This window comes from Mytilus californianus, unplaced genomic scaffold (genome assembly GCF_021869535.1).
Source record: "Mytilus californianus isolate M0D057914Y unplaced genomic scaffold, xbMytCali1.0.p SCAF_24, whole genome shotgun sequence".
Taxonomy (NCBI): domain Eukaryota; kingdom Metazoa; phylum Mollusca; class Bivalvia; order Mytilida; family Mytilidae; genus Mytilus; species Mytilus californianus.
The window spans coordinates 2626729-2644669 of NW_026262673.1; the positions used below are offsets into that span (position 1 = coordinate 2626729).

Genomic DNA, 17941 nt, shown 5'->3' on the forward strand with positions numbered 1-17941 from the left:
GTATGATTGCCAATAAGACAAATATCCACCAAAGTTCAAATGAAGTGGATGTAAGCAATTATAGGCAATCATATGGCCTTAAACAATGAGAAAAACTCACACCGTTGATAGGCTATAAAAGACCCCGTTTTTTGTTAAAAAAAAATACGTCCTAAGATGGTGATATTGTCAGATTCAGAGAAATATTTGTTTAAATCAGAGAATTTCCATGCAAAGTTTTATTTTCCTCTAACAAGTTATGTAAGTCTACGTTTGCTTATATTCAATGAAACAAAGTTGGATTTTAATCTTTAATCTGTCATTAAATTTAGGATCGAGAATAGAATGTGTTTTTTATACTCATGCACACATAAACAAAGTTTAATACAAACATTTATGATAAAAGAGATGATTTTTCATTTCCTATCGTTAATTATCCATTTTTAGATGGTGACGTTCCCTTGTCGCCATCTTATGGTGTTTATAGATCTCAACTTGTACGATTCGCTCGTGTATGTAACTACGTATTAGATTTTAGCGAGAGAAATTTTTGTATTACTGAAAAATTATTACACCAGGGTTTTCGATATCATTAACTAGTCAAAACATTTACTTAATTTTATCATCGGTATAAGGACATCATTCGTAAATATAACTCAACATGCAGACATCTTATACGTTCATGTATTTCACACACAATCTTTTATGGTAATATTCTTTACAAAGCACAAAAATGTCAGTATTCACCTCAAAAGCTAACAAAACCTGTAAACAGACTTATTAAGAAGGGATATAGTTACGATACTGTTGTCAGGTCATTAAAGATTGAATATTTTGGCTTTAATATTGATTCACTTATAGGGTCTTTCCATCGGAATTAAACATATTTATTCTAAAACCAGTTGTTGGCATGACACGGATTATGTTCTTCTCATATATTTTATGATGGTAAAATACTAAACCCCTAACAGGAGGGATTGTGCCTGGTATTCATATGATGAAGACATAATCTTTCATTCAGTTTAATTGAGGTTTGAAGCTGGCATGTCAGTAACTGCTAGTAGTCTGTTGTTATTTATGTATTATTGTCATTTTGTTTATTTTCTTTTGTTTCCTATTCTGACATCAGACTCGGACTTCTCTTAAACTAAGTTTTACTGTGCGTACTGTTGTACGTTTGTTTTTTCTACATTGGCTAGAGGTATAGGGGGAGGGTTGAGATCTCAAAAAACATGTTTAACCCCGCCGCATTTTTGCGCCTGTCCCAAGTCAGGAGCCTCTGGCCTTTGTTAGTCTTGTATCATTTTTAATTTTAGTTTCTTGTGTATACTTTGGAGTTTAGTATGACGTCCATTATCACTGAACTAGTATACATATTTGTATGGGGCCAGCTGAAGGACGCCTCCGAGTGCGGGAGTTTCTCGCTGCATAGAAGACCCATTGGTGGCCTTCGGCTGTTTTCTGCTCTATGGTCGGGTTGTTGTCTCTTTGACACATTCCCTATTTCCATTCTCAGTTTTAAACTATATCGTTTGGCGTTTCAAATATTCACATCTGATTCATTGTTTCTAGTTTTGTTAATTTGGTCATACAGCCCTTCCACTGTTTCGTTTCTTATACATCATTGGCTTTCAAATATTCGACTTTGATTGTTCCTGATGGAGGATAATCCAGAAAAGCGCTTCGGATGCTTATAAAGAGTTGTTTTCATTTTTTGGAGCTGAATCTCCTTACCCTTTTGGAGCTCCAAGATCAGTCCCGGTTGTTGGTGTAGTTCGTTTTGCTCAGTATTTAGTTTTCGTTGTTGTGTTTTGTAGATTGTTGTTTTTGTTTTTGTCATGGCGGAGGTAACACGATGTAGTAACTCTAAATAAATTAAATATGATTATCAATGCGAAACGACCCATCACAGTCCAAATAACGTAGATTTAAGCAAAGCTTAAGCAATATACGGCCTTCAACAATGCACAAAATTAAACCTGCAGTCACATATAAGAGACCATGATATAACAAAAATGTAAAACAACATAAACAAAAACCAACGGCCTGATTTATGACAAAACAATACACGAAAATTAATATGACAGACAGCAACGAACATCAACAACTGAATTACATGCTCTTGACTTATATAGAATAAGGGGTTAAACATAGTATTGGGTGTTAAACCTTCCCCGAACAAGGGACAGTGGGGAAACAGCTCAACGTATTAACGAACTGTTAAAATCAGATTGAAATGGCTGATTACATTAATAATTTTCTCTTTTCAAGTGACAACATTTAATTATTATGCTTTTTTTAAATTTTATATGTGTAACTGGTATTTATCTAGCAACTGAAGAACATTTATGTGTATATGATCGCCTATTATATAATAATGCACTTACATTCGCTTTATGAAGTTAAGAACTCCGTCCCGTACTCTCGGACTTTTGCATATTTGAAGGGGGGTTTTCCCTGTATTATCTTTGATTGTAGTGTCTGCATCGTTGTCAATTAACAAACAGGCGATTTTCAGTCGTTCGCTCTCGTCATTTGGTCGACTCAACATTAATCCTAACAGCTTCACAACAAAAATGTTATATAAGTATATTAACACTTACGATCAAATAATAATTATACCTTTATGCCAATTATGAATGAATTGATAATGTTCAAGTATGAAAAAGAATGTCCGCTCTTTTTTAACCTCTAAATAAACAGATAACATTTTTGCGAATGTGGTTTTATCTTCTCTCTTGACTTCTACAAATTGTGATATTTAATGCTAACAGCTGTATGTTGGTAGAATGGTACGTTTGGCGTTGAAAAAGTAAAGATAAAATATGTCCTGTAGCACATAAGAAAGCAGTATTCCCCTCAGTCATTTTTTTTTGGATAAGTTGTCAAATGACAGCGTTATTTTTTTTTGGGCCAAAGGAATTTTTAGGCGTAATCTATGCAAATGATTCAGATGATCAGCAATACAGTTTCCAGTGCTCATGAGCTCCGTACTTTTGGCCATTCAAATATTTTGATTCGATCGTAACTGTTGAGTCTGATGAAGACGAACTGCACGTTTCTCCTATCAAATTTCAGTCTTGGTATCTTTGTGATTTTGTACACCACGGGGCTGATTCCAGTACTGGTGGAATAACAGTTGTTGGTGCTTGTGTGTTGACATATAACATCACCGATACCATCATTATCTCTATCTGTACTGTATATAGAATGTTAAATTATTCAAACTTTTGGCATATATGACCTCTCCCATACTGGGAACTCTTGGTTTTCAATACTAGTACTTGAAGTTTAATAAAGAAAAAGTAATACATTGATATAATGTACTAAGCGTCAAAGAAAACAAAATAACAGAAATACAAAACTCCCAGGTAAATTCAATCAGGAAAAGTCCATTAAAACTAACAAAAACAAATGTTACACTTTATCAACTAATCATCATCAACAATATCTTTAAAACATTTGCTTTCAAATAAAATTAACACAAAAAAAAGCAATATCTTACACCTGGGAGTTTCCGTTGCTCAACACCAAGCGTGACATGTAAAAGTGTATGCCCAGTATTACTCTGTGTATTGACATCGGCGTCTGAAAACAAAAAGTCTGATAAGTTTATACGAAAACAGGTTCAAAAGACTATAACATGTATGAGAGGCGGTATATTGTAAGAAGTTAGTCTAATCTGATATCGCGTTGTGAGCGTTTTTTATTTACTACAGTATCGATGGAGAAACTTCCAAATAAAGTCTGAGATAATTGTGTTTGTATGCTTCGTACCGATCTGAGGGATTGTTCATTTGTGACCTGGAAGGAGAGGAGGAAATAAAGGGGCCTTGAAAAATTTTAAAAATGGTAAAACGAGGGGGGGTTCCAGTTTTTTAATACTTCAAACGGGGGATCGAAATTTGTTCACAAGATTTGAGCAATTCTGTATTTCAAACGTGCACAAATTATAGCAAATTTGATGAATACATTAAATCAGTATCTAATTGACTCTTTAGTCAGCAGTGGTGTCTAACACTTGATTCAGATGTCATTTTTATCTATGTTGTGTCATCATTTCTGGCTTCAAACTTCATTTCAATATTTGTTTAATATAAGTCAATACCTTCTTCTGTTTGTTTTTTAAACATGAAGAACGAAAATATTAGGGATTGATGGTGTGCTGTTTTAGTTTTTGCAGGTTTCCTGGAAGCTTTTCTAACTATATTCTTTTCATATGGTAAAAACACTTTTAATATTGATAGCTGTTTCTTATATGATTAATTGTAAAATTCATGATTGAGCAAATATATAATTTTATCAATGGTATAAGATAATATTTGGGAGTCATTCGTGGCATTTTCAACATGTCTTTACATGAGTAATTGTCCTTAATGACCTGGAGATGCGTAATCAGGAACCTACACCCTACGATTCCCCCTACAATAACACAAATGTAATATTTTGGCACGAAAGGAATGATTTTTTTTTTGGCATCGCTCCGCTCGGCACATTTCTTAATATCCCAAATCCTAAGTTTCAACATGATCTTCCAGGAGATTTTTTTTTATCTGAAGCTGAAATGGAATTAAGATGTTGTAAATGTCAATGAGACCATAACCGATATATTCAAATAAATTTCCCTGAATTCACAAACAACTTACCCACTTGAAGCTCTGTATCTACTACTGGTGCAATATTTTATTGAATAATAATAATAATAATAATAATAATAATAATAATTTAATAGAAATTGTATGCATTTATTTTTTTTTTTCTTTAAATATGTTTTGATGGAAAGTTGTCATAATTGCACTGATACTATTAAACCCAAGGGTTGACGTGGGTATATATGTATGGTCATCCTTTTTCGATCGGGAGTAACACGATTTTAAGGTGGTGTGTCCGTTTGGCTATGCGCGATGTGTAAATTCACAGCCATGCCTAATCAGAATGGGGACATTAAATCCGATTCTTCGTATAGAGAGTGTAATGTTCCTTGTACTTTAAGAACCTTTCAACCACTCTTTGAGGGTTCCATGAATGACCTTTTGGGAGGCTGAATGTATGTCCCTATCCAGTATAAACTCATTTTCTAGTGACATTCCAAATTTCCAGTCCTTCATCCCGGTCGACTCTCGTTTACAGAACATTCCTTGATAGTATTGATTTTTAATTTTATCGTGTCCTGAACATGCATGCAATATTTGGTACTGGAGTTAATCAAACAAGCAATCAGGCAACGCATTCATACCATATCTTTCATTTCTTATCAAATTTTCATATTGTAAGCACCGTTTAGCCAGAGAGATAATGAGAGGATATGAAGGGACAATAAAGCATAACACCTATCCAATAGTAACTCACAGCAAAAATAAAAACGACAAATGAACAAATAATATAAAAACCAACCACACGAACACAATCGAAATCCGGGGATGAAATTATGCTATCCGAAAATGCTTTGCATCAAATCATTTACAATTGCATATCAATAAAAAAAATCAAGGATAGAATTAAGTTGACAGAGGTTCGGCGATGTTAAAATCTCGTTAATCGATTCAGAAGAGACAAATCAATGTTGCACAAAAATTGAAGGAATCACATAAATCTCTAAAAAGAGCGAGACCGGATACATCATCATGGGTAGCGTCTCCCTCCTTGGATTCATCACACGCCACGCAAATTAATACATAATCAACATTTTAAAATCGGCAGTATGACACAATAGGCTGAATTACAGATCATACGACTATACAGGTATCTAAAAAGATCATTTTCTTTTCAATTTTTGAATCTTCTACAAGAGTTAAGAATTATATAATTCGTGTTATACTATAAAGCGAAACAAGACATTAAAACAGCTTTCAACAGGAGAATACCCATTTCTAACATAAAAGACTCGTGGGAAAAATGATTTCCATAATAAAACATTTAAGTACCGAATAAAAAATTCACATCAACATCAGCAGAGAAAGAGCCTTAAGACACGTGTCAGTTAAGGAATAGAGTAAAGATGTCAACTATAAAAGTCCTTTTAAGGTATATTTGATAATTTATTTGTCAATGCAGACTTTAAGGATATATTATTCATTTAAATGATTGGTGCTGAAAGGAAAATGCGCACTTACCGTTTTCAATTAGCAGCTCAACCATTTCAAAATATGCTTCATGACATGCAACGTGAAGAGGAGTTAACCCTCCTTCATTCTTAAGATTTATGTCCGTGTCAGCCTAAAGTATTTCAAAAAAGAACTACTTAAATAGAAACAAAAAAAAACAATATCTTCATTTCCTATATTTTAATTAGTCGTACTAGTTTTAGATATATATGTATATCATTTTTCTTTATGGATAGTTTCTGGTGTTTAACAAGAAAATAACAACTTGAAAAATTTTAAAAATGCTTGATTCAAATGATACATTTTTACTTCAGAAACAATAATGACAGTAACTACAACAGACACATCTAGTACATGTTAATCTCCTTGGTTGACCTTTAGTACGAGCTTTTTTGAAAAACATAACTTTACCTTTGTTAAAAGAGTTTCTGCGACATCTTGGTGATCATTGATAGCAGCAACATGCAGGGCCGAAAATCCATCTTTTTCGTAGTTTTAGAGAGCTCTGGGGATTTTTCTAACAGTTTTTCTGTCGCACTTCAAGATAAAATTTTGCATAAAAGGTAATTTAATTATTTCCTAATTGCAGTTACTTTTTTAGTAAATAAGGGTAAATAAGCCCTACTTCCTTAACAGAGAGATTGACAGCTGATACGTTTACATTTAAGTACACTTTACACATACTTAATTGATTACCAAATTTAAAAAAGCAAAACTGTTCAATCAGGAGGAATTCAAACTGAAATCACCATTACACAAGTTTGATTGACACAATCATAAATATTTGTAGAATAGCTAAGTTCGTCTATCTTTACTCTGTGTGGGGGATTTGCAATCTAAGTTTATAGCACATATACACTATTTTATGAAACTTGACATTTGCAAACAATATTTATTACATTTAAAATTCCAGTACTGAAGGACTGTGTCCTGTGATCATTAGATTCCATTGGTCTGGTAGTCAACCAGCAGCGGCACCGTGATTTTTCAGGGCGTATGTATTTGAGAATCTTTTTTACGACTTAAACCCTCTGTTGTCATAAGTGTGGGATTATTAAGACGAACATTTGTGTATGGATAAATACGTTATTGAGATTCCAACTCAAATTCAATTAAACCAAGCGATTAGTTTCAGTTTCCTAATCTTGATTTAGAGTATTTTTAAACACCATATTACCAATAAAAGATTAAACTTAACATTTTAGTACATACTTATCATTTCCCTTGAATGCAGCAAAAATTAGTAGATTAAAATCTTTGTTGTTACGAAGTGTTAAATTGATTGATGGAATAGCAAGTAATAATTCTACTGCTTTGTCGTTTCCTGCTGCAATTGCATCATGCATTGGTGTGTCACCTTCGACATCCTATATAGCTAAATGTCAAACAGCTTGAATAACAATATTATGGAACGTCTTCACTTAAAAAAATACATGTAATTACTATATTTATGCGGATAAATTTCTCATTTAATGTATTGTTAATTTATCATTTTTACTGTAGAAATGGCAAAATTGAAGTTTTACTAGTGTTTAGGACTGTTTGATGTTTATTTTGTAGAAATTGTAGGTCCACAATGCTCTTCAGCTTCGTACCTTAGAGAAGTAAAGAGTTTACAAGGATTTTTTTAATTTGCTATAAAATTTAGGTCGCGTAAACCCGTTTCTCATACAACAACTTACAAGTACATTACAACTTCTAAATAAGTTTTATATACTGATATCCATTTAAGAATTAAATAACCGTTAAAACACAAACCTAATTAAAGAAGACAGCTTTATAATTTGATATGCAAGACACGCGTTTCGTCTACACACGACTCATCAGTGGCAGAAAAGGAGGGACGAAAGATACCAAAGGGACATTCAAACTCATAAGACGAAAATAAACTGACAACGACAAGCTGAAAAAAAAGACAAACAGACAAACAATAGTACACAAATAAAGGCAACAGTAGTATACCGCTGTTCGAAATTCATAAATCGATTGAGAAAAAACAAATCCGGGTTACAAACTAAAACTGAGGGAAACACATCAAATATAAGAGAACAAAGACACAACAGAAACACTAAAATGCAACACACACATAAACGAACTATAAGATACCAATAGCCATTTTCCTGACTTGGTACAGGACATTTTAAGAAAAAATGGTGGGTTGAACCTGGTTTTGTGGCTAGCCAAACCTCCCGCTTTAATTGCAATGTTGAATATAACACTAAAATGATAACATTACATGACAGGACTACAATACAAATAAATGGAAGAACACAACATAGAAAAAATAAGACTGAGCAACACGATCCCCACTAAAACTGGGGGTGATTTCAGGTGCTCCGAAAGGTTAAGCAGATCCTGCTCCAATATGTGGCACCCGTGACCTTTAAAGCAAAATAGTTGAAAGGCCAAACTAAATACGAAGAGCATACAAAACCCAAAAAATCGACATAGCGCCAAATACGAGTAAGACAATCTATGACTGGGTTAGAAATCTAAGTAACTTAACGACAATAAATTTATCCATTATATTTTAAGTGAAAAAAAATCTATTGACTACTGAGCTGATGATATCCTCAGTGTCGAAACGTTTTCCCGCAAAACAGAAAGAAATACGAAATGATGCAATACCTCTTTTTACGAAAATACCAGAGTGGCAAACATAATCCTAATTGGTAAAGAAAATAAACACACCTCTGCTAAACCAAACGATAAATAATCAATACCGCATAAATTAAGCTACTGGTACACCAATTAACTCGTTATGGCATTGTATGCCCATAAATCAACATATTTCGGGTGAGTTATAACTAGGTTTTTGATTTGAAAAAATAGAGTATCCAATACAAACCAATGAAAGTGTAGACTAACCTGCAGATTAGGGTTAATATCCTTTTGTAAGGTAGCTCTTAGAAGCTCGTTCATTCCAAAGTAACTTGCATGGTGAGCGACAGTGCGCTTATGTCTCCCTATTACTTTGACAGATGCTCCTCTCTGCAGTAAATATAACGCAATTGCTTCTTTTTTCCTGAAATGATTATTGTAAGCTTTATCAAAATCATGACAGTTCTGTTCAGTATATGTAGATTTGGTTTGAAAATTGCTTGAATTGGCTGTTGCTTTTAAATGTTTAATTGAAGTGAACTGATCCCACTTATATTTGAATATATAAAACTAATATATACGCTTAATTATATATGGAAAAGGTTGATTGTTTTTGCTGTTGGATCCTAAAACTTACTCCTTACAAATATATTAGATGAGATGAAGTAAATGTCTTTGTTGTCGGAGTTTAAGAAGAATTTTCTTTGTAAATTTTATCATTAGATTAACTGTATGCTATTCTCTGCCAAGATACCTCATTAATATATCACGTTTTCATATTTGTTAGCACAATTGTAGTCCCCTTTCTCCTGGTAAAGTATAGCACACTGATGCATGGATTAGTGTGAGAATTCAAATTGTGGGTAAATTGGCATCTGATAATTGTTTATCAGTATTAATGCATACCCTGCTGCAGCTATGATGATCGTCGTATAAGCAATTATACATACCCGGCTGCAGCTATGAGGAGCGCTGTATTACTGTCCTCAGAAAGAGTTTCCAAGTTTGCTCCGTTGTCTAATAATAGCTTAACTATAGACAAGTGTCCTCCATGACTTGCAAACATCAAAGGTGTCAGTTCTTTGAACTTGCAGTTAACCTTTAAATGTTTAAACGTATTCAAATGATCTAATTTTAATTCAATTATTATGCTGTATTTTTTTATTTGTAGTAAATCTGCTGTCGACTAGGCTATAACTGTTTATAGTTTCTGTGATTAGAGTATAAATATCCATAACCTGTTTATCATTATGCATTGTGCCAAGGAAAAGTGTAAATGTGTTAAAAAAGAATACAAATATAATTTCGGTGGGCGTAAAACAGAAAACAGCCCTTAGTTAAGCATATTGCGAAAATAGCTTTTTTTTGTGTGGCGTTGAGATGTCTCAATAAAGAATAGACAAACATATCTTTTCCTCAATTTTAAAAAAGACCGACAGGAATTTACGTCTTATCATTTTTCTTGTGAATCCGACAAATTAAATTCACATTACTCTGTAATCAAATGGAATATTTTCTAAAGACAATATAGAGCAGGTTTTTTTGGGGGGCTGGACGGTAAATTTTCACGGATATGTCGATGTAATACAGTTCTATGCAAAGCACAAAAATGTCGTCACTCACCTCAAAAGCTAACCAAACCTTCAAACAGACTTATTCAGAAGGACTGTTGTCAGGACATTAAAGATGGCATATTTTGGAATTAATATTAATTCACTCTTAGGGTCTTTGCATCGGAAATAAACACATGTATTCTAAAACCAGCATGATACGGGTTATGTTCTTCCCATATATTTTATGGTGGTATGATCTTTTAATCAGTTAAATTGAGGTCTGGAGCTGGTATATCAGTAACTGCTAGTCGTCCTTTGTTAATTTATGTATCATTGTCATTTTGCTTAGTTTCTTCTATTACCTATTTTGACATCGGACTCGGACTTCTTTTAAACTGAGTTTAACTCTGTGTATTTCTGTGTGTTTGTTTATTCTACATTGGCTTGAGGTATAGGGTGAGGGTTGAGATCCCACAAAACATGTTTAACCCCGCCGCATTTTGCGCCTGTCCCAAGTCTGGAGCCTCAGGCCTTTGTTAGTCTTGTTTTTTTTTTTTTATTTTAGTTCATTTTATGAGCCAGCTGAAGCCCGCCTCTGGGTGCGGGATTTTTTCTCTGTATTGAAGACCCATTGGTGGCCTTGGGCTGTTTTCTAACCTTTGGTCGGATTGTTGTCTCTTTGACACATTCCGCATTTCCATTCTCAACTTTAATTAATTGTTTCTAAATAAGAAAGTCAAATTCATATTTATTCGCAAATCAGTCATTTCTTGTTTTATTGAATCTAATGTTATGCTAGACATGTTTTGCTTTATTTTGTAAATTATAAGAGTTGTTTTGTATAAACTCACAATGAGTGTCACTACGGGGGAGGTAAGCATTAATCGTATTGAAAAAATATTAAGTTGAATTTAATATGCACCACCTTTCGTTTATTATTTGGTGTTTCATGGACTTTATTACGTCCTATGTTTTTGTTCTTATTTTATTTTGTCGTCATGGTGTTGTCTGTCTATTTGTTTAGGTTTATCGAATGGAACTATTACCAAATCTTTCTTCAGTTTGATATATTGCTGAACAGAAGCTATATCGCCTTTTACTACAGCTTGCACCATCTGCTCTGGTCCAATAGTTTGCATCCTTTGTTGATGACCCAGGATTACCATGTGTGCAAGTCATTTCTTGTACTTTCTGATATAAGCAAAGGTTTAGTCAGTTATTAAAACCATAGAAATAATACTTCTAAAATAAAAAGAAAGTTACAGCTACACACCTCATTTCCTAATAAGACGAACAAACCATACTTGTTTAGAGCCAACCACATATATATTCTTACATTATCAAACTGTTAGAAATAAATGTAATTGCCTGTAAATTGTTAAGTCAACCACCTCATTCCACAGATCAACTACTTCAAACTAAATTTTATGTCGCACTTGATGATTTCAACTTCACAATCTACAGGTCCCGTTTCAAAGCATTTCAAAGCAGTTACATACCCTCTATCGAATAATGTATCATTTGATACGTTAATCTGATGCATGTTTACTTCATACAAAGTTCATTAGCAAAGATGTGTTCTTAACACAAAAACCGTTCAAAAAGAGTTATGAGAAAGAACGACAAAATCGACACATGATTTACGGTCATGATAACGAATAAGGCAACTGAACCATCTGTGTCTAAACACACCAGCAGTCTTAAGGTGGCTCGGGTGTCTTCCTCCATCTTGGATTTCGGAGTAGCAGATAACGTTGGTCTAGATATTTCATGAAATGTGCAAACTTTGAGAGTAGTATGTAATTTATGTAAAAGACTTTTGATGTAAATATGGAAAACTGTGTTTATAATTACGGCTGTAATTTCTCAAAAACACCTTATTTGTGTTTGATTAGATTTTTTTCAACTTTGCCAAATAAGGGGAGATAACTCAGATAAAGTAATTTTTATAATAGAAAGTGTTGTGAATTTACCTATTTTGATATGTAGCAAGAAAACAAGTTCGGTGATTTTCTTTTTCTGATCTAAAAGCTTCTTATAAGAGCTATCTTCTCACATTTTATCTTAAAGTTCTATCAAGTAGTTTTCTTTTTATCACACAAAATTTGATTTTCCATGCATAATCTATACAAAATCTGACAATTTTGCACAAACTCTAATTAAGCAAAAACCCATACTTTTTATTATATTTTTGAAAAAAGCATGATAAATACTTCATTTTGACAAATTATCAAAAAATTCTATCAATTTTAATTAAGACGCCCCAGCCACCTTAAATCTTAATATAAGAGAAGTCCTATAATCTATTATATTTCGATTTTGTCCTATTTCTGATTGAGAATTCTTGGCTCAGTGTGGATTGGCGGGGATGCATGCTCAGCAAGAGACGCTTACGCAGTTCCTTTGTGAGTTAATACGATTCCCTCAGTTTTTGTGTTTGTAACTTTGATTTACTTCTTGAGATTTGAAAATCGGTAGACTGCTATTGCTTTATTTATGTTTTAATAATAACCTTCTCTTGCTTTTGGTTTCATTTCGGTCTGTACCACTTCCAGATTATGGACCTTCTGACCTGGTGCAGGAATAAGGCAAGTAGGACTATAGACCCAGACTTGCTGTCCAAACTGTAGAACAACATCACCATCGCTGTCTATTTTCTCAACTTTTCCTATTTTCCCACATGCCTATAACATTTGAATTTGTCGTTTCTATTTTTCTCAATCAGACTTATTATATATAATATGTTTTTAAAATTCTGATTTTTGTGGTTATCTTCTTACGTCTGCAGAACAAGACAATGAAACAAAAATCTTAAACACAATAAAATATATTTGAAAAAAAAGTATAATACAAATATCGAACTCCAAGGTGAATTCAAAAAGGAAAACCCATAAAAACTGATAAAATCAAATGCTAGACTCTCTCAACCAACGGATGGATCAAATGGAAAACAACTATTATATTCCTGACTTGATACAGGCATTTTCCGACAAAAATGATGGGTTAGACCTGGTGTATAGCTAGCTTAACCTCCCTGTCGTATGACAGTTGTTTATAGTTCCGTTATAATGACACAATTGGATAAGCAACACAAACGGACATCAAAGTTTAATGTGACAATAATTGGGATCCAAACTTGATGAAACGTCACAGTAATGTTGACTGGCATTTTAAAATGTGACATTTGGCTTCGGAATTTCCAAAACCCTTTACCATGGAAACAATGCAAAAAAAAGGTCAAAATTCTCCAAAAACCTTAAAGAAGAATTTCCATTGAAAATGGTAGGTCAAATCCATTGAAACTTCGACGGTATGTACACCCCAATGTATCAATGTGGCATCTGTCATTAAAATTTTGAAAATGGTTTCTGTTACCATGGAAACCAGCAAATGTCAAACATTTCAAAAAAAACTCCCAAACAAAATTAGGTGGAAGGAAAATATTACTAATCATAATAACAATAATACTGAAAACTTTTTTAAATGGAAATCATATTTTTTTTCATATGGATCTAATATAGCCAGAGATGTTAGAATATTAATATGTAATAAACATATTATAACTGATAATTTTAAATTTGATATTGATGGAAGATTAATTTATGTAGACTGTAATATAAATGGTAATACATTCAGACTTATTAATGTATATTGTCCAAAATAATAAAACAGAAAGAGTGAAAGTTTTGAATAGAACTCACTCACATTTTGTATGTGACAGGAAAATAATATTCGCCGGGGATTTTAATTGTATTATGAATGCCAAGTTGGATAAGAGGGGAGGTAATTCAAATTTTGGGCAAAAAGGGGCTGATCAGATTAGAGCATTACTTTCTTATTACAGTTTATGCGATTCGTTTAGATATCTTTTTACTGACAAAACTTCTTAAACTTGGTGTTCTCATGCTCAAAATGTTTCATGTCGTTTAGATAGAATATATATAAGTAGCATTTTTAAACAATATATACATAATGTTACTGTCAACGCTACTGGTTGTAGTGATAGTGATGCTGTTATTTTAACTTTTGAAAATATAAAAACTTAACCACTGTTTATTGTTATTGGAAAATTGATAATGATATTTAACAAGATAAACCTTTTAGAGACGCCTTCAAAAATATTTTGTTAAATTTAATTGATGATTTGGATGGAGATCAAGATATTTGGTCAATTTTTAAAGATAAGATAAAGTTAATTATTATTTATTATTGTGAACGCAAGAATAAAATTAAACGTAAAATTATACATGAATATGAACAACAATTATATAGATTACAAAAACATGAGCAGTCTAACCCTTGCGAATATATTGAACAGGTAAAGGCCATCAAACAGTTGATACACGAATTTCAAAAAGCTCATTTTCAAGGTTAAAAAATTCGTTCAAAAGCTAAAATTTTAGACAATTCTGAAAAACCGTCCAATATAAAAAAGAAGATGTGGTAAGATTGCCACAAGAGACCAAATGACACAGAAATTAACAACTATAGGTCACCGTACGGCCTTCAACAATGAGTAAAGCCCATACCGCATAGTTAGCTATAAAAGGCCCCGAAATGACAAATGTAAAACAATTCAAACGAGAAAACTAACGGCCTAATTTATGTACAAAAATTGAACGAAAAAACAAATATGTAACAAATCAACAAACGACAACCACTGAATTACAGGCTCCTGACTTTGGACAGCCACATACATACAGAATGTGGCGGGGTTAAACATGTTAGCGGGACTCCAACCCTCCCCCTAACCTGGGACAGTGGTGTAACAGTACAACATAAGAACGAACTATAAAAATCAGTTGAAAAAGGCTTAACTTATCAGATGGATACAAATAGAAATACATATAGCAAAAAACATAGAGTTGACGTGGCCTTGTATATCACAACAACAAAAAGACACTAAGTACAGATCTGAGAGTACTCGCAGTTACTGACAGCTAGTTCATAGCCAGTACCAACTAATAAAAAAAATCATGCCTCTTAGACTAAATCCAAGGTTTTTTTTCAACTTGAAGCTAAAAGAGAACGGAAAAAAATAATTACAAAAATTGGGAAAAATTCAAAACATTTTTCAACTTCGGGCGATATTATAGACCAGTTTCGGAATTTGTATACCACTGTATTCACTACGAAAGGTATTGATAATAAACTATGTGATTTGTTTTAGAAGATTAACCAAAATTGAGTGAATTTGACAAACATTTTTTGACGAACCTTTTATAAAAGATGACATTTTAAAAGCTCTCAAAGGTAAGGAGAATTCCTGGTCCAGATGGTTTATCTTAAGAATTTTATGTAACTTTTTTTATATTGTGTCTGATTTTTTACTTGATATGTATAATAATATATTAAAAGAAAGTGCTTTGCCTGATGATCAGAAACTATCATATCTAACACGTATATGTAAAAATCCAGAAAAAATCTCATATTTTAAAGCTGTATCGACCGATATCACTGTTAAATGTTGACGTCAAGATTATATCCAGAATTATGACTAATAGATTTATGACTGTCATGCATGTTTTGATACATCCAGATGAGACATGTGCGGCTCGTGATCGATTAATTCTTGATAATGCTCATATTTTAAGGAATATCTCTGGTTTGTCGAACAAAAAACATTCTTTTTGCCTTTGTTGGTGTTGAAAGCGTATGATCGTGTTGAGTATGATTTTCTTTTTGAAGCGTTAGCTATATATAGAAAAGTATGATTTTGGTCCAAATATTATTAAATGGATCAAAATTGTATACACTGATATTTCTTCTTCTGTTATAGTTTATAATTTTACATACTATGATCCTTTTCCATTGAGTCGAAGCGTAAAACAGGGATGCCATTTATATCCCTTGTAGTATGTAAAAGTTCTAAAAGTTGCTAGGAAAGTAATGCAAGATTTATTTGTTGTTAATTTTGTTGTTGGATGTTGTCTTTTTGACGTCTGTGCAACCTTTTTCACTGTTTGCGTTGTAAGTATAATACCTTATTCATTCCTAAGTCACATTTTTCACTATTTGCTTTGTAAGGGTATTCTTTCATTGACGTATATGCCACAGTGTTGTTTTATTATTGAAGTTATAAATGTACTGTGTCGTTGACGTATATGACACATACTCTTTTAATATATGGTAAGTTTGGGTATGGTTCCTAAACGTAAATGTCACATCTCTTTTCCATTTGCGTCGTTAGGGTTATGTCTTAATGACGAATATGCGAAGTTTTCATTGATGTTTCTGCTGACACAGTAAGACAAGCGCGGGAGGGGATTGATTGATTGATTGTTGGTTGCTTAACGTCCAGTGGCAAATATTTCATGCATATTCAGGACGAGAACAAATTAACAATAAATACAATAGGTAGGTTCTGTAATAGGGGCGTTCGGGATTTAGGTCGGAGAAATTTAGACTACCACGGGAAATGAGGGTATATTGGATAGGGACAGAAATTTAGCCTTGCAGCAGGTCACTTACGGACCCCTCAAAGAGTTGTTGCAAGGGTTCTTAACGTGCAAAGAGCGTGGCACTCTCTTTACACGAGGCATCGGATTTAACGTCCCCATTCTGACCGGACGTGGCAGCAAATTTGTACATCCCGTACAGCCAAACGGACGCCCCACTTTAGCACGGGTTTTACTGCCGGTGGAGGAAGACCAATGGTGACCATATTTCTATTCCCCAGTCACCCTTGGGGGTTGGGGCGGGAGGGGAGGAGGACAGTATAGGCCCTGGCAAGACAAGTACGGATGGGGTCAGGACGAAGTTAGTATGGCCCCTTGCAAGACAAGTGTTGTAGGGAGCAGGATGTAGATGATATGGATATGACATACGGACATTAAATACTTCGAAGAGCTTTGCTCTATTTCATTATTGTTTTCATGTCACAAAATTTGTTTAATATTTATAAATCATATTGTTGTTTAATAAATTTCATATGTACATGTGCCTGTCTATATATAAGTTTTCCTTTATAAGTAACATAAGTCATAAATATGGATAAATATAAAGTTGCAAGAATAAAATTAAACGTAAAATTATACATGGATATGAACCACAATAGTATAGATTACATTGACATGCGCAGTCTAACCCTGGCGAATATATGGAACAGGTAAAGGCCATCAAACAGTTGATACATCAGTTTCAGAAAGATAATTTTCAAGGTTCAAAAATTCGTTCGAGAGCTATTTTTTTAGACAATTCTGAATAACCGTCCAAGTTCTTTTTTCAACTTGAAGCTAATAGAGGACGGAAAAAATTTATTACAAAAACTGAGGAAAATTCAAAACATTTTTCAACTTCTGGCGATATTATAGACCAGTTTCGGAATTTTCATACCACTTTATTCACTACAGAAGGTATATATAGTAAACTTCGTGAATCTGTTTTTAGAAGATTTACCAAAATTGAGTGAATCTTACTAAAATATAATAGATAAACCTTTTACAAAAGATGAAAATTTTAAAACCTAGGTATGGAGAATAATAAGTCTCCTGGTCCAGATGGCATATCTAATGAATTGTATGTAACTTTTTTTGATATTGTGTCTGATTTTTTACTCGATATGTAAAATAATATATTTAAAGAAGGTACATTGTCCAATGATCAGAAACTATCATATGTAACACTTATAATGTATGTAAATATCCAGAAAAATCTCATCTATTAAAGATGTATCGACCGATATCACTGTTAAATGTTGACGTC

At 33.1% G+C, this 17941-nt stretch overlaps 1 protein-coding gene and 1 long non-coding RNA gene across 9 annotated transcripts in view; one reads left to right on the plus strand and one right to left on the minus strand.

The window, feature by feature from the left end:
* Positions 1-17941, plus strand: part of LOC127732399 (transient receptor potential cation channel subfamily M member 3-like) — a 208273-nt gene that overhangs the window by 25276 nt on the left and 165056 nt on the right. The gene's annotated exons all lie outside the window — the stretch shown is intronic.
* LOC127732414 (uncharacterized) lies at positions 9634-11405 on the minus strand. Its single transcript, XR_007996242.1, has 2 exons — positions 11284-11405; positions 9634-9783 (listed from the first exon to the last, which is right to left on the minus strand). It is a non-coding gene; the product is annotated as an uncharacterized LOC127732414 (long non-coding RNA).